Consider the following 21,523-nt stretch of genomic DNA (forward strand, 5'->3'; position numbering starts at 1 on the left):
CGGTGTCAGTAGAGCAGTGGACGGTGTCAGTAGAGCAGTGGACGGTGTCAGTAGAGCAGAGGACGGTGTCAGTAGGGCAGTGGACGGTGTCAGTAGATCAGAGGACGGTGTCAGGAGGGCAGTGGACGGTGTCAGGAGGGCAGTGGACGGTGTCAGTAGAGCAGAGGACGGTGTCAGTAGAGCAGTGGACGGTGTCACCCCAAAGCTCAAACACATATGTGTGTGTATATATAAATATATACTGACGGTGTCATGAGAGCAGAGATTGGTGTCAGTAGAGCAGTGTATAGTGTCAGTAGAGCAGAGGACGGTGTCAGTAGGGCAGTGGACGGTGTCAGTAGATCAGAGGACGGTGTCAGGAGGGCAGTGGACGGTGTCAGGAGGGCAGTGGACGGTGTCAGTAGAGCAGAGGACGGTGTCAGTAGAGCAGTGGACGGTGTCAGTAGAGCAGTGGACGGTGTCAGTAGAGCAGTGGACGGTGTCAGTAGGGCAGTGGACGGTGTCAGTAGAGCAGAGGACGGTGTCAGTAGAGCAGAGGACGGTGTCAGTAGAGCAGTGGACGGTGTCAGTAGGGCAGTGGACGGTGTCAGTAGAGCAGAGGACGGTGTCAGTAGAGCAGAGGACGGTGTCAGTAGGGCAGTGGACGGTGTCAGTAGGGCAGAGGACGGTGTCAGTAGGGCAGTGGACGGTGTCAGTAGGGCAGTGGATGGTGTCAGGAGGGCAGTGGACGGTGTCAGTAGAGCAGTGGACGGTGTCAGGAGGGCAGTGGACGGTGTCAGTACGGCAGTGGACGGTGTCAGTAGGGCAGTGGACGGTGTCAGTAGGGCAGTGGACGGTGTCAGTAGAGCAGTGGACGGTGTCAGTAGAGCAGTGGACGGTGTCAGGAGGGCAGTGGACGGTGTCAGGAGGGCAGTGGACGGTGTCAGTAGAGCAGTGGACGGTGTCAGTAGAGCAGTGGACGGTGTCAGGAGGGCAGAGGACGGTGTCAGTAGAGCAGTGGACGGTGTCAGGAGGGCAGCGGACGGTGTCAGTAGGGCAGCGGACGGTGTCAGTAGAGCAGCGGACGGTGTCAGTAGAGCAGCGGACGGTGTCAGTAGAGCAGCGGACGGTGTCAGGAGGGCAGTGGACGGTGTCAGGAGGGCAGTGGACGGTGTCAGTAGAGCAGTGGACGGTGTCAGTAGAGCAGTGGACGGTGTCAGTAGAGCAGTGGACGGTGTCAGGAGGGCAGAGGACGGTGTCAGTAGAGCAGTGGACAGTGTCAGTAGAGCAGTGGACGGTGTCAGTAGAGCAGTGGACGGTGTCAGTAGAGCAGAGGACAGTGTCAGTAGGGCAGTGGACGGTGTCAGTAGAGCAGTGGACGGTGTCAGTAGAGCAGTGGACGGTGTCAGGAGGGCAGTGGACGGTGTCAGTAGAGCAGTGGACGGTGTCAGTAGATCAGAGGACGGTGTCAGTAGGGCAGTGGATGGTGTCAGTAGAGCAGTGGACGATGTCAGTAGAGCAGAGGACGGTGTCAGTAGGGCAGTGGACGGTGTCAGTAGATCAGAGGACGGTGTCAGTAGGGCAGTGGACGGTGTCAGTAGAGCAGTGGACGGTGTCAGTAGAGCAGAGGACGGTGTCAGTAGAGCAGTGGACGGTGTCAGTAGATCAGAGGACGGTGTCAGTAGAGCAGTGGACGGTGTCAGTAGAGCAGTGGACGGTGTCAGGAGGGCAGAGGACGGTGTCAGTAGAGCAGTGGACGGTGTCAGTAGAGCAGTGGACGGTGTCAGTAGATCAGAGGACGGTGTCAGTAGGGCAGTGGACGGTGTCAGTAGAGCAGTGGACGGTGTCAGTAGAGCAGTGGACGGTGTCAGTAGATCAGAGGACGGTGTCAGTAGAGCAGTGGACGGTGTCAGTAGAGCAGTGGACGGTGTCAGGAGGGCAGAGGACGGTGTCAGTAGAGCAGTGGACGGTGTCAGTAGAGCAGTGGACGGTGTCAGTAGATCAGAGGACGGTGTCAGTAGGGCAGTGGACGGTGTCAGTAGAGCAGTGGACGATGTCAGTAGAGCAGAGGACGGTGTCAGTAGGGCAGTGGATGGTGTCAGTAGAGCAGTGGACGATGTCAGTAGAGCAGAGGACGGTGTCAGTAGGGCAGTGGACGGTGTGAGTAGATCAGAGGACGGTGTCAGTAGGGCAGTGGACGGTGTCAGTAGAGCAGTGGACGGTGTCAGTAGGGCAGTGGACGGTGTCAGTAGAGCAGTGGACGGTGTCAGTAGATCAGAGGACGGTGTCAGTAGGGCAGTGGACGGTGTCAGTAGGGCAGTGGACGTGTCAGTAGAGCAGTGGACAGTGTCAGTAGAGCAGTGGACGGTGTCAGTAGAGCAGTGGACGTGTCAGTAGAGCAGTGGACGGTGTCAGTAGAGCAGTGGACGGTGTCAGTAGAGCAGTGGACGTGTCAGTAGAGCAGTGGACGTGTCAGTAGAGCAGTGGACGGTGTCAGTAGAGCAGAGGACGGTGTCAGTAGAGCAGTGGACGGTGTCAGTAGATCAGAGGACGGTGTCAGTAGGGCAGTGGACGGTGTCAGTAGAGCAGTGGACGATGTCAGTAGAGCAGAGGATGGTGTCAGTAGAGCAGAGGACGGTGTCAGTAGGGCAGTGGATGGTGTCAGTAGAGCAGAGGACGTGTCAGTAGAGCAGTGGACGGTGTCAGTAGAGCAGAGGACGGTGTCAGTAGAGCAGTGGACGTGTCAGTAGAGCAGTGGACGTGTCAGTAGAGCAGTGGACGTGTCAGTAGAGCAGTGGACGGTGTCAGTAGGGCAGTGGACGGTGTCAGTAGAGCAGAGGACGGTGTCAGTAGAGCAGTGGACGGTGTCAGTAGAGCAGTGGACGGTGTCAGTAGAGCAGTGGACGGTGTCAGTAGGGCAGTGGACGGTGTCAGTAGAGCAGAGGACGGTGTCAGTAGAGCAGTGGACGTGTCAGTAGAGCAGTGGACGTGTCAGTAGAGCAGAGGACGTGTCAGTAGAGCAGTGGACGTGTCAGTAGAGCAGAGGACGGTGTCAGTAGAGCAGAGGACGGTGTCAGTAGAGCAGTGGACGGTGTCAGTAGAGCAGTGGACGGTGTCAGTAGAGCAGAGGACGGTGTCAGTAGAGCAGTGGACGGTGTCAGTAGAGCAGTGGACGGTGTCAGTAGAGCAGAGGACGGTGTCAGTAGAGCAGTGGACGGTGTCAGTAGGGCAGTGGACGGTGTCAGTAGAGCAGAGGACGGTGTCAGTAGAGCAGTGGACGTGTCAGTAGAGCAGTGGACGTGTCAGTAGAGCAGAGGACGTGTCAGTAGAGCAGTGGACGTGTCAGTAGAGCAGAGGACGGTGTCAGTAGAGCAGAGGACGGTGTCATTAGAGCAGTGGACGGTGTCAGTAGATCAGAGGACGGTGTCAGTAGGGCAGTGGATGGTGTCATGAAGGCGGAGGACGGTGTCATTAGTTTTCATTTTTATTATTTTATTTTTTATTATTTTTTCAATTTTTTTTTTTACATTTTTTTTTTAGGAGAACAAAGAAAAAACGAGAAACTTTTTTTATTTGGTGAAATATCAGGGGTCTAAACAGGGGGCATATGCGCCACACGGGGTGATTAGGGTGTGCCCAGGCCCTGTGCGCATGCCTATGCAGAATAGAGTGAATCAGAAAAATACTGCATAATGGTCATTATATGAAACTGACCATCAACGTATTGTTAATTGATTGTAATAATTTAAGTATTTATTTATTATGATCGTTAACTTCATCTAGTGGTCCAATAGCAGTATTATCCTTGTAGGCAGGTGCAGTCTATTTTCCCCACTGCAGGTGGCGCTCTCTCTGCAGCGGCACTGCAATTGGAGAGGAAATCAGGAGGAACAGGGTTCCTCTGTGGTTTCCTGGGTCACTGGGGAAGCATCCAATTCGATGCTGCTGCCCCATGTGACTCTGGCAGCCATCTTGGGTCAGACAGAGCCTGTTTAAGGCCCTGGCTCCCAGGTTTTGGCGCACATTTGTGAGTTGGTAGAGTAGGGACGGGTACCCCTCCTGTTAGGGACAGCAGGGAAAGGCTCCTGATGAGGGGGGAAAAGCGTAGGCTTCACAATCTCTGTGGAAACCTGCCTGTTGGACACAAGACAGCCGGGCTGCATTCTTCCTCTCTCCACAGAAGCTGACATTCAGCTACAGTCTGCTCACTACATGCTGTTGGACCTGTGAGCGTTCCCAGTCGGGCTGCCTTTTCACCAGGTTATATTTGAAGGCCTCTACATTATTTCAATACAAGTTCACCCCCACAGAATGTTCCGCTCTTCTCGTAGACACTCCCCCTTTTGTCCCAGGTACATCTCGGGACAAGGGGATCCTATCCTCGTGTTTTGGAAATGTCCTACCATGGTATGATACTGGCAGGACATATATGCTACCAATAAACCAGCATTTCACCTACAATGTTCCCTTGAGCCAAAGATGGGCTTCCTGGGTATTTTGTGACTCCCCTTTGATGAGCCTCACTTCAAAATAGCAATACGGCCGTATGAGAACCATGCAAAACTGAACACAAAATTAAAAAACCTGTTGCTCCAGGTTGGTCCACACATGCCTGCCTCAAAGGAGGTTGCTCATCCAGCTTATCGCTGACTAGTATGAAAGTCCAAATAGGTGATGGCACACCACAGTTCCAATATAGACATTGCATGGAACTGTGGTGAGCCCAGGGGCATATCTACCCCAAGGCCAACAAGGCATTTGCCTTGGGCGGCATTTCTCAGGGGGGGCACAGCGCCACCCACAGGCAGAAGGGACACCACGAGCAGGGCCGGTGTTCTGCCGAGAAAGTTCCGGTCAGCGGATAAGGACCCCCCAGTAGGATCCGGCGGAAATAGCCGAAGGGGAATAGGTCCAAATCAGCTGTACACGGCGCCTGTAAGAGGGCCCCTCGCTTCGCTCGCCACGATTCGGGCACGGCCTCGATTCGCTTGGCTCTTTTAGATTCCCCCTCTAGGTCCACTTGGATGGTGGGGAAGGAACCTGGACCCAGAGCGCAGGCGGCGTGTACAGCTGATTGTCGATCTTGAGCTTCGGCTATCTCCGGCGGCTGTTAGCAGTTCGTACTGCGCAGGCGCTGCGCCTGCGCAGTACAGGGGGGGAACTTATCCGCCGAGGGAACTTATTCGGCAAGACACTGGCGCAAGCCATAGGCAGCTTAAGCAGCGCCTGCCAGACAGCGCCGGGAGGGGGGGGGGGGGGGGGGGGGCAGTAAAATCAGCTATTTACACAGGGAAATCCTGCCCAATTCCCACCTTGTCAAAATGAAGCGCTCACTCAGGCCTCGCTTCAGAGGAGGAGGATGTAACCTTCTCTTCTTGTCCCGACTTGCTCCGCCTCCCTTCCGTTGGCCAAAGAGAGACATGCTGCCCAGACTCTGGAGGGGGACCCGCCTGGAGGACACTGATCATGTACAGGGGAATGGGGAAGGACTCAGTGTAAGGCAGCTGGGGAGAGAGCAGTCAGCCTCTGTGGTCTCCTTGTGCTGTGTGTGGGGGGGGGGGGGTCTTGGGAACTGCAATGCAGGCATTTGGAGTGCCAGGACTGAGATATAGCAGCCTACTATGCTGGGACTTGTAGTGCTCTAGACTGTGGGGGACTGAGGATTCCTCAGTCCCCAAAAGGTGGCACTACAAATCCCAGCATATCAGCCTGTCATTCCTCAGTCCTCTACAGAGGGCACTACAAGTTCCAACATAGTGGGCTGCTTCAGTGAGGAATGGCAGCCTGCTATGCTGGAACTTGTAGTGCCCTACACTGCAGGGGTCTGAGAAATTGGTATTGTAAGGGAGAACTCCAGGTGCCCAGATGTAAGGGGCATCTTACAAATAGATCTAGGGCAGCACAAAACCTAGGTAGATCGTAAACAGGAAGGGTTGGGAAAGATTTAGATGGGGGGGGGGGGGGGGGGTTGTCTGCACCTGACCTGATTTTAGTCTTGCCTAGGGCAACACAAAACCACAATACACCACTGGGTGTGCCATCACCTATTTGGACTTTTAATGAATGAATGAATGAATGAAAAATGTATAGAGCGCAGCAAATGCGAACTGAATCGCCTCAAGGCGCTAATGCGTTGGTGTTGTCAGCTTCTAGAAGAGGAAGGTCTTGAGTTTTTTCGAGCTTTAGAACAGAACCTTGTATTTGGCCAAGAAAAACACCACCACAGTGGCTATCCTCCCAACGTCCCACATCATGACAGTGGATCGAATAGGCGAACGCTATACTTAGGAAGCTTAACCTATACCCACAAAGGGAGCTCTCAAAAATTGGAGAAGACCTGGCACAGATGGCTAGATGATCCTACTCTTGGACCACCAGTTTATAATGAAAAGGCTCTTAGGAAGTTACAGCCCTCAGAGTAGATAGTTGATCTGACTCTTCTCGCCTTCCCTGTACGGCACCTCTGCCACCCGTGAATGATTAAATATTGGACACTCAGACAGTTTTATCAAGTTAAAATATGATCTTTTATTGCTTGTTTATTCATTTCTACTCATGACTGTAACACACATTTATTTACATGTACGATGACAAGACACATTATGGCTAAGTTAGTAGTCCATAGAAGATATGACTGTAATTAATGGACTGAGGACCACATTTCCTATCCTCTGGATACAGTACAACATGTTGCTTTGGTCCATTCTGTAGCTGTTGTTCCTTTCTTTTTGTTACGATACGCTCTGGCTCTGCACTCCCGTGAAATAGAATCTACGTACCATTTGGTCTTCACCAGAGCTACTAATTGTGGAGATGACCCAAAAACCCTAGTGGTTCCCAGAACTTTTTGCTGCAACTGGCACCAGTTTAAGGCCCCTGGAATTGCCCCACCAGTGGGTAGCAGGTACAAGAGGGCTACGGTGCTGAGACAGGAGACCAGAGTGCAGTAAGGGATCAAGAAGGGGTCTTGGTGGGCAGAAGTCAGAGAGTAATTAGACAGTCTGGGGTGGCAACAAGTAGGTGGTAGACTGGGCTTGGCACAAAAATAGTGACGTTCAGGCAGGGGTCTTGGCAGGCTGCAAGCAAAGGAGAGTCAGACAGTCTGGGTTGGCAAGGAGTAGGTTGTAAACTAGGCTGGGGAAAGGAGAGTAGTCAACTTCAGGCAGGTGGCAAGCAAAAGATAGTTCAGGCAGGGGTCTTAGCAGGCAGCAAGCAAAGGAAAGTCAGACAGCATAGGTTGCCAACGAGAAGGTGGTAAACAAGGTTGAAGATAAGATCGTAGTCAAGTTCAGGCAGGGTCTTAGTGGGTAGCAGTTTGAGTGGAAAATTAGTAAGTGGTAAACTAGGCTGGAGACGAGAGAGTAGTCAACTTCAGGCAGGCGGCAAGCAAAGGATAGTTCAGGCAGGAGTCTCGGCAGCAGCGAAGCAATGGGAAGTCAGAAGGTCCAGGTCATCAATGAGTAGGCGGGAAACTAGGCTGAAGATAAGAGAGCAGTTAAGTTCAGGCAGGGGTCTTAGCATGTGGCAGGCAAAGGGTAGTCAGTCTGGGTTGGCAATGAGTAGGTGGTAAACTAGGCTGGAAACAAGAGAGTAGTAAGCTGCAGGCAGGTGGCAAGTGATGGATAGTTCAGACAGGAGCATTGGCAGGCAGCAAGCAATAGGAAGTCAGAAGGTCAAGGTCGTCAATTAGTAGGCTGTAAACTAGGCTGAAGATGAGAGAGCAGTCACGTTTGGGAATGGGGTCTTAGCAGGTGGCAGGCAAAGGGTAATCAGTCTAGATTGGGAATGAGTAGGTGGTAAACTAGGCTGAAGATGAGAGCGTATTCAACTTCAGGCCGGCGGCAAGCAAAGGATGGTTCAGGCAGGGGTCTTAGCATGTGGCAGGCAAAGGGTAGTCAGTCTGGGTTGGCAATGAGTAGGTGGTAAACTAGGCTGGAAACAAGAGAGTAGTAAGCTGCAGGCAGGTTGCAAGTGATGGATAGTTCAGACAGGAGCATTGGCAGGCAGCAAGCAATAGGAAGTCAGAAGGTCAAGGTCGTCAATTAGTAGGCTGTAAACTAGGCTGAAGATGAGAGAGCAGTCACGTTTGGGAATGGGGTCTTAGCAGGTGGCAGGCAAAGGGTAATCAGTCTAGATTGGCAATGAGTAGGTGGTAAACTAGGCTGAAGATGAGAGCGTATTCAACTTCAGGCAGGCGGCAAGCAAAGGATGGTTCAGGCAGGGGTCTTGGCAGCAAACAATGGGCAGTCATAAGGTCCAGGTCACCAATGAGTAGGCAATAAACTAGGCTGAAATTAAAAGAGTAATCAAGTTGAAGGCAGGGGTCTTGGAAGGCAGCAAACAAAGGAGTCACACGCTCCAGGTTGGCAACAAATATACGGCAAACTAGCCTAGAAGACTAAAGAATAGTCAAGTTCAGGCAGCGATCATAGCGGGAGGCAAGCAAAGGGTAGTCAGATAGTCCAGATCGACAATAAAGAAAGCAGAAGATGAGGGAAAAGTCAAGCATTCTGGTTTAGCAACAAGTAACGAGCTTCGGTAAAATAGCTCTTGCTCATGGGTAACTGGATTGAAGACTAGAGTTGCCACCTCATCCCTTTAAAACTGAACACATATTAATTACACGGGTTCTGTGGCTATTTAAGGTGGTAATTAAAACCACTTGGTGCCTTATCTGCATTAAATTGGCCTCATAACCTGTGTAATTCATATGTGTTCGGGTTTAAAGGGATGAGGTGGCAACCCTATTGAAGACGTGGCACCAGCCACATCAAAGGCTGGAGCCTAAATACCTAATAATAGCCTAATTTCCAGCCCCTCTATGTACCAATAGAGCATTCATGTACTTTTTTGCAAAAATATCAAAGCTTTCCATAAAATCTCCAGACACGTACCTTACTGTCCTCCATCCATGATTCCAAACTCATCTATTGCTTCTGTCTTACTGCCTTACAGCTTACAGACTGGAGGTCATGACACAGGAAGGAGTTGACCAGCTGACCTCATTAGCACACGCCCACCAGCATCATCCACCCTCCCACTCCCAGCTGGACGTTTTTTAAATGAAATGCAATCGATCAGTGATCACCCTTCTCACTAAATACACAATCAGATTGCATAGTGTATCATCATCTTTATACGAGTACATAGAAGGGAGTGGACAGAAACACTCAGCTGCCAAGCTGGAACTCGCATTCCCACATGCGTTTTATTTTTTATTTTTAGCGAGGGGGGGGGGGTGTTTTGGAGAATTTTTACTCATCACACATAGGGCAGCCCATCCCCCTGAATGTGCCGCCCTACACACAGCAAGGTGTACAAAGGTGGCCATACACTATACAATCTGATTGTACAATCTCCTTTAGATTTACCAATTTTATATAATAGGAGGAAACACCTATCTAGCCAATCACTCTGTATCCGATCAGGCAGGCTCTTGCACTACATAATTGATGTATCCTTAGATGCAGACAAGCAAAGAAAGTGTTTTCACCGCTCAGGCTGACACTGACCCAGGTGTAAGTAGAAGTTTCAGAGCAGAAGAGCTCCAGGTGCTGGCTGAATGCTAGGCAAAGCAGGCTTGAATGGAGAAGATTCGGATGCCGCACACCGGATGTAGTCAAAAAATTTTCACTTTATTGAAAAAATGGGATCATCAAAATAACAAGACTGTCATGCAGAAAGTACAGATAAGCTGACGCGTTTCGCACTCAGGACTGAGTGCTTACTCATAGATATGAGTAAGCACTCAGTCCTGAGTGCGAAACGCGTCAGCTTATCTGTACTTTCTGCATGACAGTCTTGTTATTTTGATGATCCCATTTTTTCAATAAAGTGAAAATTTTTTGACTACATCCGGTGTGCGGCATCCGAATCTTCTCCTCCATTCAAGACTACATAATTGATGGCAGATCTAAAGGAGATTGTACAATCAGATTGTATAGTGTATGGCCACCTTTATACACCTAAAATTACTAGTTGCGCTTTCAGTGTCATTAATTGGTAACGGCACACCAATCACAGAAGTAAACACACATTTTGCCATGTGAAAAAACGTGTGGCAAATGCTGCAAAACGCACAGTAAAAAACACGCAACCTACAAAACGCCAACATGTCCCGTAAGCCAGCGTGTGTAGGACGGCACATTCAGGGGGATGGGCTGCCCTATGTGTGATGAGTCAAAATGCTCCAAAACGCCTCCCCCCTCGCTAAAAGAAAAAAAAAAAAACGCATGTGGGAATGCGAGTTCCCGCTATGCAGAGATGTGAACGTTGCTTGGCAGCTGAGTGTTTCTGTCCACTCCCTTCTATGTACTCGTATAAAGATGATGATACACTATGCAATCTGGATTGTGTATTTAGTGAGAAGGGTGATCAGTGATCGATTGCATTTCATTTAGAAAAGTGCAGCTGGGAGTGGGAGGGTGGATGATGCTGGTGGGCGTGTTCTAATGAGGTCAGCTGGTCAACTCCTTCCTGTGTCATGACCTCCAGTCTGTAAGGAAGTAAGACAGAAGCAATAGATGAGTTTGGAATCATGGATGGAGGACAGTAAGGTACGTGTCTGGAGATTTTACGGAAAGCTTTGATATTTTTGCAAAAAAAGTACATGAATGCTCTATTGGTACATAGGAGAGCTGTGAATTAGAAGAAAAAAAAAAAAGGTGAACTTATCCTTTAAGCTCTTGTGACTTTTCTTGTAGATCGGTCCTGATCAGCACACCCTAATGATCCTGGGAATGGGCAGAGGGGTATTTAGGCTCCAGCCTTTGAAGTGGCTGGTGCCACGTCTTCAATCCAGTTACACCCATGAACAAGAGCTATATTACCGAAGCCCGTTACTTGTTGCTAAACCGGAATGCTTGACTTTTCTCTCATCTTCTGCTCTCTTCATTGCCGATCTGGACTGTCTGACTACCCTTCGCTTGCCTCCCGCTATGATCCCTTCCTGAACTTGACTGCTCTCTAGTCTTCTAGGCTAGTTTGCCGTATATTTGTTGCCAACCTGGAGCGTGTGACTCCTTTGTTTGCTGCCTTCCAAGACCCCTGCCTTAAACTTGATTACTCTTTTAACTTCAGCCTAGTTTATTGCCTACTCATTGGTGACCTGGACCTTATGACTTCCCATTGTTTGCTGCCAAGACCCCTGCCTGAACCATCCTTTGCTTGCCGCCTGCCTGAAGTTGAATACGCTCTCATCTCCAGCCTAGTTTACCACCTACTCATTGCCAATCTAGACTGATTACCCTTTGCCTGCCACCTGCTAAGACCCCATTCCCAAACTTGACTGCTCTCTTGAGCTGGAATTTAGAAGAAAAAAAAAAGGTGAACTGAGCCTTTAAGCTGAGTAGAAGGACCTGGAAAGCTGGACACGAGCAACGCCTGGACAGGGCTGGAACACTTCCCTGTAACCATAACAATGTGAATGTTGTTCTTCTTAAATAAAAACTACGTGATTGAAAAAAAAATCCCGACACTGGCCGGAACTGTGCATACCAGGTTATCTATTCATAGGTTCCCACCAGACGTTGTTAAGATACCTGCAGACACAAGGCAGGGTCTCACTCGCCAACAATTTTGCTTATAAAAAGATTGTTGTAGGAACACGTAGAGTATGTTCACCTTGGATGAAAGCTTGTTTTGGTCAACGGAAGAGGAAACGGGGAATATATCAGTGCCGGCTTATCTCGGGGGAGAGAGATTTCCATCACCCAGGACAAATAATCCCTGGAATGAGAAAACGTGAACACTTACAGTGCGTATATACTGTATTTCTGGAGGGATCTTGGGTAAAATAGATCAGCAATCAAAATCACGCTCACTCGGTAGGTAGCTTAAGTCATTACTAAAGGCAAAATTTTTTTTTAGTGTTGGAAAGAGTGGAGAAGAACTAAGAAAATCTCAAACTATAAGTGGTCACCAGAAAAAGGAATAGAAGGGAAATATTCCAATGGGGACAGGAATTCCTTCACTTTGGAGAGATCCCCTCACTTCCTGTTGTGGCTATGGGACAGGAAGTGAAGGAAAATCACTCCAATTGGGGACACAGATGGAAAAAAAAGTGACAGGGGTTATAACCTTCCTTTACTCTACCCAAAATGAAATAAAGGTTTGCCTTCAGCTTTACTTTAGGCTCCATTCACACTTGCGCGACTTGTCATGCAACTTTGGACATCAAGGTTGCATGGCAAGTCCTTCCCCTATGTTTTCCAATGATAACCATTCATATACAGTATCTGACAAAAGTAAGTACACCCCTCACTCACATTTTTGTAAATATTTTCTTCTATCTTTTCCTGTGACAACACTGAAAAAATGACACTTTGCTACAATGTAAAGTAGCGAGTGTACAGCTTGTATAACAGTGTAAATTTGCTGTCCCCTCAAAATAACTCAACACACAGCCATTAATGTCTAAACCGCTGGCAACAAAAGTCAGTACACCCCCAAGTGAAAATGTCCAAATAGGGCCCATATAGCCATTTTCCCTCCCCGGTGTCATGTGTCTCGTTAGTGTTACAAGGTCTCAGGTGTGAATGGGGAGCAGGTGTGTTAAATTTGGTGTTATCGCTCTCACTCCCTCATACTGGTCACTGGAAGTACAACATGGCACCTCATGGCAAAGAACTCTCTGAGGTTCTTAAAAAAAAGAATTGTTGCTCTACATAAAGATGGCCTAGGCTATAAGAAGATTGCCAAGACCCTGAAACTGACCTGCAGCATGGTGGCCAAGACCATACAGCGGTATAACAGGACAGGTTCCACTCAGAACAGGCCTCGCCATGGTCAACCAAAGAAGTTGAGGTCACGTGCTCAGCGTCATATCCAGAGGTTGTCTTTGGGAAATAGACGTATGAGTGCTGCCAGCATTGCTGCAGAGGTTGTAGGGGTGGGGGGTCAGCCTGTCAGTGCTCAGACCATACGCTGCACACTGCATCAAATTGGTCTGCATGGCTGTCATCCCAGAAGGAAGCCTCTTCTAAAGATGATGCACAAGAAAGACCACAAACAGTTTGCTGAAGACAAGCAGACTAAGGACATGGATTACTGGAACAATGTCCTGTGGTCTGATGGGACCTAGATAAACGTATTTGGTTCAGATGGTGACAAGCGTGTGTGGGGGCAACCAGGTGAGGAGGACAAAGACAAGTGTGTCTTCTCTACAGTCAAGCATGGTGGTGGGAGTGTCATGGTCTGGGGCTGCATGAGTGCTGCCGGCACTGGGGGGCTACAGATCATTGAGGGAACCATGAATGCCAACATGTACTGTGATATACTGAAGCAGAGCATGATCCCCTCCCTTCAGAGACTGGACCGCAGGGCAGTATTCCAACATAACGACCCCAAACACACCTCCAAGACCACCACTGCCTTGCTAAAGAAGCTGAGGGTAAAGGTGATGGACTGGCCAAGCATGTCTCCAGACCTAAACCCTATTGATCATCTGTGGGACATCCTCAAACGGAAGGTGGAGGAGCGCAAGATCTCTAACATCCACCAGCTCCGTGATGTCGTCATGGAGGAGGGGAAGAGGACTCCAGTGACAACCTGTGAAGCTCTGGTGACCTCCATGTCCAAGAGGGTGAAGGCAGTGCTGGAAAATAATGGTGGCCACACAAAATATTGACACTTTGGGGCCCAATTTGGAGATTTTCACTTAGGGGTGTACTGACTTTTGTTGCCAGCGGTTTAGACATTAATGGCTGTGTGTTGAGTTATTTTGAGGGGACAGCAAATTTACACTGTTATACAAGCTGTACACTCACTACTTTACATTGTAGACAAGTGTCATTTCTTCAGTGTTGTCACATGAAAAGATAGAAGAAAAGATTTACAAAAATGTGAGGGGTGTACTTACTTTTGTGAGATACTGTATGTGCGACTTAAAGCTGCAGCGACTTCAGAGTAGTTAATGCACTACTTTGGTCCGACTTTCATGCAACTTGAGGGCCATAAACTTCAATGTTAACTCTCAAAAGTTGCATGAAAGTCGTACCTGAATGCAACTTGTGTGAGACAGCTCTCCGTTATCACTGGTCAAAGCCAAAGTTGTATCCAAGTTGCACCCGTTTCAAAGTTGCACCAAAGTTGGACTCCAAAGTCTTTGCAACTTTGAAGTTGTACAAGTGTGAATGGAGCTTTGAGGCTCTGTTCACATCGGCAGGTTTGAAGTGTGTAATGCTGACCTGTTTGTTGTATCTTTGACCGTCTTTCCTACAAATCATGCAGAAAAGGCCAGTTTTCACCTAATGAGACACACATCTTGTAACCTCTCAATCTGCATGGATGAAAAACCTGGGTGACACCATGACACAGCACTGTCTGTTACACCCCTTATGATCATTAATGGTGCAACGTGAAATACCCAACGATTCTGCTGTTTGTTGGGAAGTCTGGGCAATAACCTAAAGATTGTTGACTTCACCATGTACAAAATACGATTGGCCATTTATGCCCAGATTGAATTCTACAAGATCAGTTTGTTGACCACCCATACAGACAGCCAGACGTTGCCAGACCCTGTGGGTTTTGGTGTCACCAGTCATACATTTGGGTCCGTACTTCTATGCTTGTGATGCATTGACTGCAATTCTAAATGTAATTATGTTTCTTATGTGTTTGTATACAAGGAAAATACAGGGAATCCTCGGTACACAGAGTTGCTGGGCTCAGAAATGTAGAAACCAGAGATTGTTGATCCAGCGAATATCCAATTGCCTTCTAGGGGATCAGGAAGAAATTCATTTTTCCCTCTCTGGAGCAAATTAAACCATGCATTTTTTTTTTTTTAATCATTTAATTTTTTTTTTTATTGAAAGCATTTTTCAGTCAAATGAAAACAATACAAGAAATATCTCAATTCTGATGAGAAATATAATACAAAGTCTAAAGAAAACAAAAAAGTGTACCAGGCACACAATGTAAAGGTCACACATTCCATTCAAGACGTAAGATAATACAATCTATCATAAAGTGAGAAGTGTTCCCAGGACTGCCAACAAAAATCCAACCAGGAGCCTGGATAGTATTCCAATGGTATACATGTTTATATGATAAACCACGTACAGCTGGCAGAGTCAGCCAACCCAATCAGTGGCCGAGGGTGAGAAGGAATACTTTGACTCATTAGAGGACAACCACGGGGACCACGTTTGTTGAAATTCCTCGGGGCAACCACTATGTTTATAGGTCAGCTCTTAAGTTTAAGTGCGTCACACCATTGTGGAAGAGTCTGAGGCGTAGGAAGGATCTATTTTTGTAAAATGAGCTTACGTGCCAAAAATAAGGATCTTGAGAACCACGCTTTGAAGTGGTTGTAAACCCTACATACACCCACGATATACATCACGGACACATTATTCCCTGATGACAAGGGCTTCTTTCAGCAGGATAATGCGCCCTGCCACACTGCGAAAATAATTCAAGAACGGTGTGAGGGACACAACAATGACTTTGGGGGGTTGACTTCAAATTCTTCAGATCTCAATCCAATCCATCAAACTCAATCAATCCAATCTGTGGGATGAGCAGGAAAAACAAGTCTGATCCATGGAGGCCCCACCTCCCAACTTACAGGACTTAAAGGATCTGCTAGTGACGGCTTTGTGCCAGATACCACAGCGTACCTTCAGAGGTCTAGTGGAGTCCATGCCTCTGGATGGGTCAGAGCTGTTTTGGCAGCAAAAGAGGGACCTACTCAATATTAGGTAGGTTGTGGTTGTCAAAGTTATGGTTGAACCTTGTATGCCCCTGATCTTCAACTGTCTCCTACAGCATGACATCACTTTCCACCCACTCCAGTAGAACAGTCCATTTCCTCTGGTAAGTCTTCAGTCTAGGACGGTTTTCTGCAGCATCGCGTATAATAAATATGAGATGAGACCCTTTGTAGACATCAAGGGCTGCATTTGAGCCCCCCCCCCCCCCCCATACCATGATGATAACTACTTATGTATATGGAGGTTTTCTATTTAATTTTCTTTCTAGTTTGTTTTTGTTTTTTTCAACCTGACTGACGTAACCTGCAGTATATAGGAATGTATACAATCAGTGCAACAGAACTCTGCAGAAATATGCTCTACGCCCATCCAAAGCATGTGACCGGTGCATTGTGGGGGAACGACATTGCAAGCCGGGAACCAACCCGTCATCTCAGATTTCAATTGTATGTGAATCCGTATAGGAAATGTACTGTAAAAAAAAAACACAGAAAGCATATTTAACCCCTCAGCGATGAAGGGAAAACAAATCTTCATGCCTGAATGCAGTTTTCAAATTGTGGCACGTGTTAGTAAAACTGTACATCTCATCCCGACTACTCCGTCTATCCGGGCGGATTCTACGACTTTATTTAGGACCGATTGGGCTTTCGCTGGGTGGTGCACGATTTTATCACCATCAATGGAAAACTGGCCCAAAGATTACAGAAGACACCTGGGGGCCGTCCCAACATTTATTCAACGAAATTCTCAAAATTTAAAGTCTAAACTCTGAGATTAAAAGTCAGAATTCTGATATTTAAAGTCAGAATTTTAAGATTAAAAGTCAGACTTTGGAATTTAAAAGCTAAGCTTTTTTTTGGGGGGGGGGGGGGGTTTCCTCTTTTTCTCAAGTCCGAATTCTCACATTTAGAGTCAGAATTCTGAATTGAAAAGTTAAGCTTTTTTTTTTTTTGGGGGGGGGGGGGTACCCTCTTCTTTTAAACTCAGAATTCCAAAATTAATAGTCAGATTGTCTGAATTCTGAGATTAAAAGCAGTGGCGGCCGCTCATTAGGGGCACACAGGTGCCGCCCCCACCCTAATCCATGCGCTTGGCTCCCTATTCTACACGCAGTGCGCTGGACGCATGGATTTCTATGGATTTTTTTGGCGGCGTTGTCAATGGTGTGCGGTGGCGGGCTCGACCTACGGGGGGAGGGAGAGGGGGTTAGTGTGGGGTGGAGGGCTGGAGTGACGGTGGGGGGTTATCCTACCTAGAACACACTGACATGTATGCCCCTTTTACACGATAAGCCCACTGGGATCCATCCGTCCGTCTTTCAGGCGGATCCGAGCGGGCCACCCATTGACTCCTATGGGGAGACGGATGTCAGCGGAGATGTGTCTTCTGACACTCTGATCCGCCTGATTACTGCAGGGTTGATGCTCCCTTGGTGCTTTCTCTAGACAGCCTCCATTTATTTATCTTATTTACTAATTCCTTCCTTCTTGGTGTATACGTTAATGTACATACAAAAAAATGTTCTGGAAATTCTGATAATATTGTATCATTTATTACAGTTTTTTTTTCCACTCTATGCTCCTGAAGAAGCGCACAAGGCGCGTAACATGTCGAGCTTATGAGCTTACACAGAATTTGACTGCCACCATCACATAGTGTTTGAACCCTACAATTTGTATTGTAACTATATAGATCAATAAGATGTGTTGGTCTTTTGTTGTTCTTACAATCTTTTTGCTCTTTCTACACTAACTGACCTATTGTGTATGGAGTGCATATTCTGTTCATATTGTATGTCATACCTAGTTTTTATCTTTTTGTCCTTTCCCGTTTTTTAATATAATATTTTTGAAATAAAAACAATACTTTTAATAATATAGTATCCTTATTGTGCCTATAAAGTCTTGGTGCCTGCCCACACTTTCTTGTTTTCCCAAAAACAGACGTATGGCGATACGTCAGCCATCCATCTCGAGGATCGGATGAGATCTGATGAAAGCGGACATTGCTGTCCGTTTTCATCTGATCTCCCCATACAAATCAGCAGCGCTCTCACAGGTCCCTCCCCGACCTGTCACCCCCCGGCTCAAAATCCGATCGTGTGTACGGGGCATTAGAGTCTACAAAAGACTTGAGACTGGGGGGAGGTTCACCTTCCGGCAGGACAACGACCCGAAACATCCAGCCAGAGCTACAATGGAATGGTTTAGATCAAAGCATATTCATGTGTTAGAATGGCCCAGTCACAGTCCAGACCTAAATCACATTGAGAATCTGTGGCAAGACTTGAAAATTGCTGTTCACAGACGCTCTCCATCCAATCTGACAGAGCTTGAGATATTTTACAAAGAAGAATGGGCAGAAATGTCCTCTCTAGATGTGCAAAGCTGGTAGAGACATCCCCAAAAAGACTTGTAGAGAAAGGGGGTTCTACAAAGTATTGACTCCGGGGGGCGCCATACAAATGTCCCCCCACACTTTTCACATATTTATTTGTATCATTTATCATTTTCCTTCCACTTCACAATTATGTGACACTTTGTGTTGGTCTATCACATAAAATCCCAATAAAATACATTTACGTTTTTGGATGTAACATGACAAAATGTGGAGAATTTCAAGGGGTATGAATACTTTTTCAAGGCACTGTATATCTGTTCAACAAGTGCAAGAAATCTAGTGCCGTCCTGTGCACTTGTCTTATCTCAAGTTCTTATTGGCCCAAAATTCTCTTTACAGAACAATTTCCCTCCTTAGATAGAAGAGGGGAGATGTTCTGTAGTCCTGTTTTAGGGCGACAACGCTGCTCTTCTATTGATACAGTAGGCAGAGCGTTGTCACCCAAGGACAGGAAGTGTATCACTGGCAGGATCACTAGATGAAAATACAAGTCTGAAAAGTAAAACTAATGCAGCCACCACATCTAAGGGCTGGTAACCTGCAATATATCACATTTTTGTTTTTGGGTTTAATAACAAGACGCAATGTAAAGTATTGATGCACAGTAATAGACATCCTTTAACTTTTGCACCACGTTTCACCAGAATTGTGGGGTGTTTCTTCATTCTAAGAAAAAATGCAGCGCTAAAATGTACTATTAAACAGCAACAAGTACAATGTGTAACCAATAATACTAAAAGAAACATTTTAGCTAACTTCCGATATAATTTTACCGATCGTTTTTAGCTAACTTCCGGTATTGTTTGTTGGTAAAGTGTCACCACGTGACCACCGTGCACGTGTTTTGGCGATTGTTTTTCTGCGAGGCATGATGCACATTCGCTTACGGTTTCTGGACCGGAAGTGACGACGCACGGCCTCAGTTTAGAGAGAGGCTTGGCTACGCACGTCTTCCACGATCTGACGCCAGATATCGAATATCTACACCGAGGCGTGGATCGCACTCGCCTCTTCACTATGTATTAGGCCTTTTATATCCTAGGAATCATTGGCCCCTTTGCAACCTGGAGGCTTGTTCTTTTATAATTACAAGCTTTGATTCACTTTTTTAGGACCACATTAAAGTTTAGATTTTTTTTCTCTGGACCGGAAGTGATGCATATTCATACCGGAACTTCTGGTTGGCATGTGATTCGGTTTGGGGGCCATGCTACCTATTTAAGTGCAGAGGTGATGGCAGTTATGCTCACCCCAGGTGACGTCTAATTAGACGAAACGCGCCGGGTCGAGTTCTGCCTTCACTACTGGGCCTTTTCATGTTCTTTGAACCTTTGATTACATCTGAAATGTGAGTGTTCAATTTTTATCTTTCTTTTATTAAAACGATTTAAAAAAAGTTATCACACTATGTGGAACCTTTTTTCAATTTCAGTTTCATCGTGTGAGTGTCAGGGCTGGGCTCAGCCCTTCCTTCTCTGAGTTGGACGCTCAGTTGTTGGCTAATTGCCAGCTCCCATTTCTCTCCACAGTTAACCAGCTGTTGTGGATCTGCTCGTCAGTCCCGCCTACTAAAATATCTCCAGCTCACTTCATTCCTGCCTTCGCCTTGGTCACATCACAAGAAACCACATCCTGCGTTCCTGTTTAAAGACTGGCTTTGCTGACATCCCTTCTGGCTCCTTATCCTGCTTGCTGTTCCTCTACTTGGATACCTGACTTCTGGCTTGGCTGATTACCCGATCCGGTTACTGGACTCTGGCTTGGCTGACTACCCGATCCGGTTACTGGACTCTGGCTTGGCTGACTACCCGATCCGGTTACTGGACTCTGGCTATGCTTTGACTACGCTTACTCTATTTACCTTTTTATTTTTATTAATAAACAAGTGTGATTTTACTGTACTTCTGTCTCGGTCTGGTTCATGGTTTCTGACAGTGAGCATGAGAATCTCCTCTGGCCATCCTTCTCTCCATCTTGATTACATCTGCTCGTCCATTGGGAATATACCGTGGACCCGTGCCGTTCAAAGTCCTTATTGTGATGGTGGCTGTCTGGATCCCTGATGGTTTCATATTCCACATGGTGTTCATCACCACAAGCCTTTTTGATGTAAGAGGTATACACCCCTTTAAGTCCATTATTTCTGTTAAGCCTTCATCCAATTGGTGGCGGTCTCTTCACGAGATTAGGTTTCCATTGATGTCATCTGCCCCATTGATGTCTCTGAAATCCTAACCTATTGGCATTGTTTGTTGATATTAATCCTTTTTTGGTTTACACCTTTGTTCCTGTTATTATACTACATACTCAGGCGGTGGACTTTTATCACAATTGTTTCTTTTAGTATTATTGGTTACACGTTATACTTTTTTCTGTTTCATAGTACATTTTAGCGCTGCATTTTTTTCTTTTTTTGGGTATTTGTGCTGTTTGTCTTCGGCTGTGCTGGCTGCTTACATTTATCACTATATAACACAGCGTGGTTTATGCTTTTGATATATTTTTGTTTCTTCATCCTGTTTTGATTTTTAATTCACCGCAACTGTTCACGGCTCCGCCCACAGGACGCATCATCCATTGACAGGGACATCTGAAGACTAGCAGCAGAGAGAGACTTAGCAGAACATGGCGGCAGCAGGGAGGTGTCCTCACCGTAGACCATTCAGCATTCCCTCCAACCCCATAACAGAAGGTCCATCTGAACCTGAGGCCGGGCACAAACAATGGAAGGGCCCGTGCATTGCACCTACCGTGTGACGCATTCGTTGTGGTTGCAGTTCTCTCCTGGAGCGTGCGGCTGATGGTTTGGCTGGTAATGCTCTCAGCCGTGTTCTTAGGGGGCTTTTTTCAGTTGATTTTTGCTGATTTGATGTAATAAAGGGTCATTCTGTATACAGTATTCCTGAAGACCTTTTCATTTCTTGTTGCAATGCTCTGCAGGCCTGAAAAGGTAAAACGTAATATATGCGATTTTTTTTTTTTCATTTTACCGTTATTGGTGCATTTATTACATTTTTCTACAAGATACAGCTGTGCTCATAAGTTTACATACCCTGGCAGAACTTATGATTTCTTGGCCATTTTTCAGAGAATATGATCGATAACACAAACTTTTCTCTCACTCATGGTTAGTGTTTGGCTGAAGCCATTTTTTATCAATCAGCTGTGTTTACTCTTTTTATATCATAATCACAACAGAAACTACCCAAATGACCCTGATTAAAAGTTTACATACCCCAGTGATTTTGGCCTGATAACATGCACACAAGTTGTCACAAAGGGGTTTGAATGGCTATTAAAGGGAACCATCCTCACCTGTGATCTGTTTACTTGTAATTAGTGTGTGTGTATAAAAGGTCAATGAGTTTCTGGACTCCTGACATACCTTTGCATCTTTCATCCAGTGCTGCACTGATGTTTCT

At 47.0% G+C, this 21,523-nt stretch overlaps 2 long non-coding RNA genes across 2 annotated transcripts in view; one reads left to right on the plus strand and one right to left on the minus strand.

The window, feature by feature from the left end:
• Positions 1-11,337: 11,337 nt before the first annotated feature.
• LOC141105537 (uncharacterized) lies at positions 11,338-21,000 on the plus strand. The gene is made up of 3 exons (XR_012235600.1): positions 11,338-11,804; positions 14,610-15,686; positions 20,666-21,000. It is a non-coding gene; the product is annotated as an uncharacterized lncRNA (long non-coding RNA).
• LOC141105536 (uncharacterized) overlaps positions 14,529-21,523 on the minus strand; it is a 111,338-nt gene continuing 104,343 nt past the window's right edge. The window contains exons 2-3 of the long non-coding RNA XR_012235599.1: positions 20,852-21,043; positions 14,529-16,170 (exon numbers count right to left, since the gene is read on the minus strand). This is a non-coding gene — a long non-coding RNA (uncharacterized lncRNA). The remainder of the gene's footprint in view (positions 16,171-20,851; positions 21,044-21,523) is intronic.

Source organism: Aquarana catesbeiana, linkage group LG08, assembly GCF_042186555.1.
Source record: "Aquarana catesbeiana isolate 2022-GZ linkage group LG08, ASM4218655v1, whole genome shotgun sequence".
In the NCBI taxonomy this organism is placed as follows: Eukaryota; Metazoa; Chordata; class Amphibia; order Anura; family Ranidae; genus Aquarana; species Aquarana catesbeiana.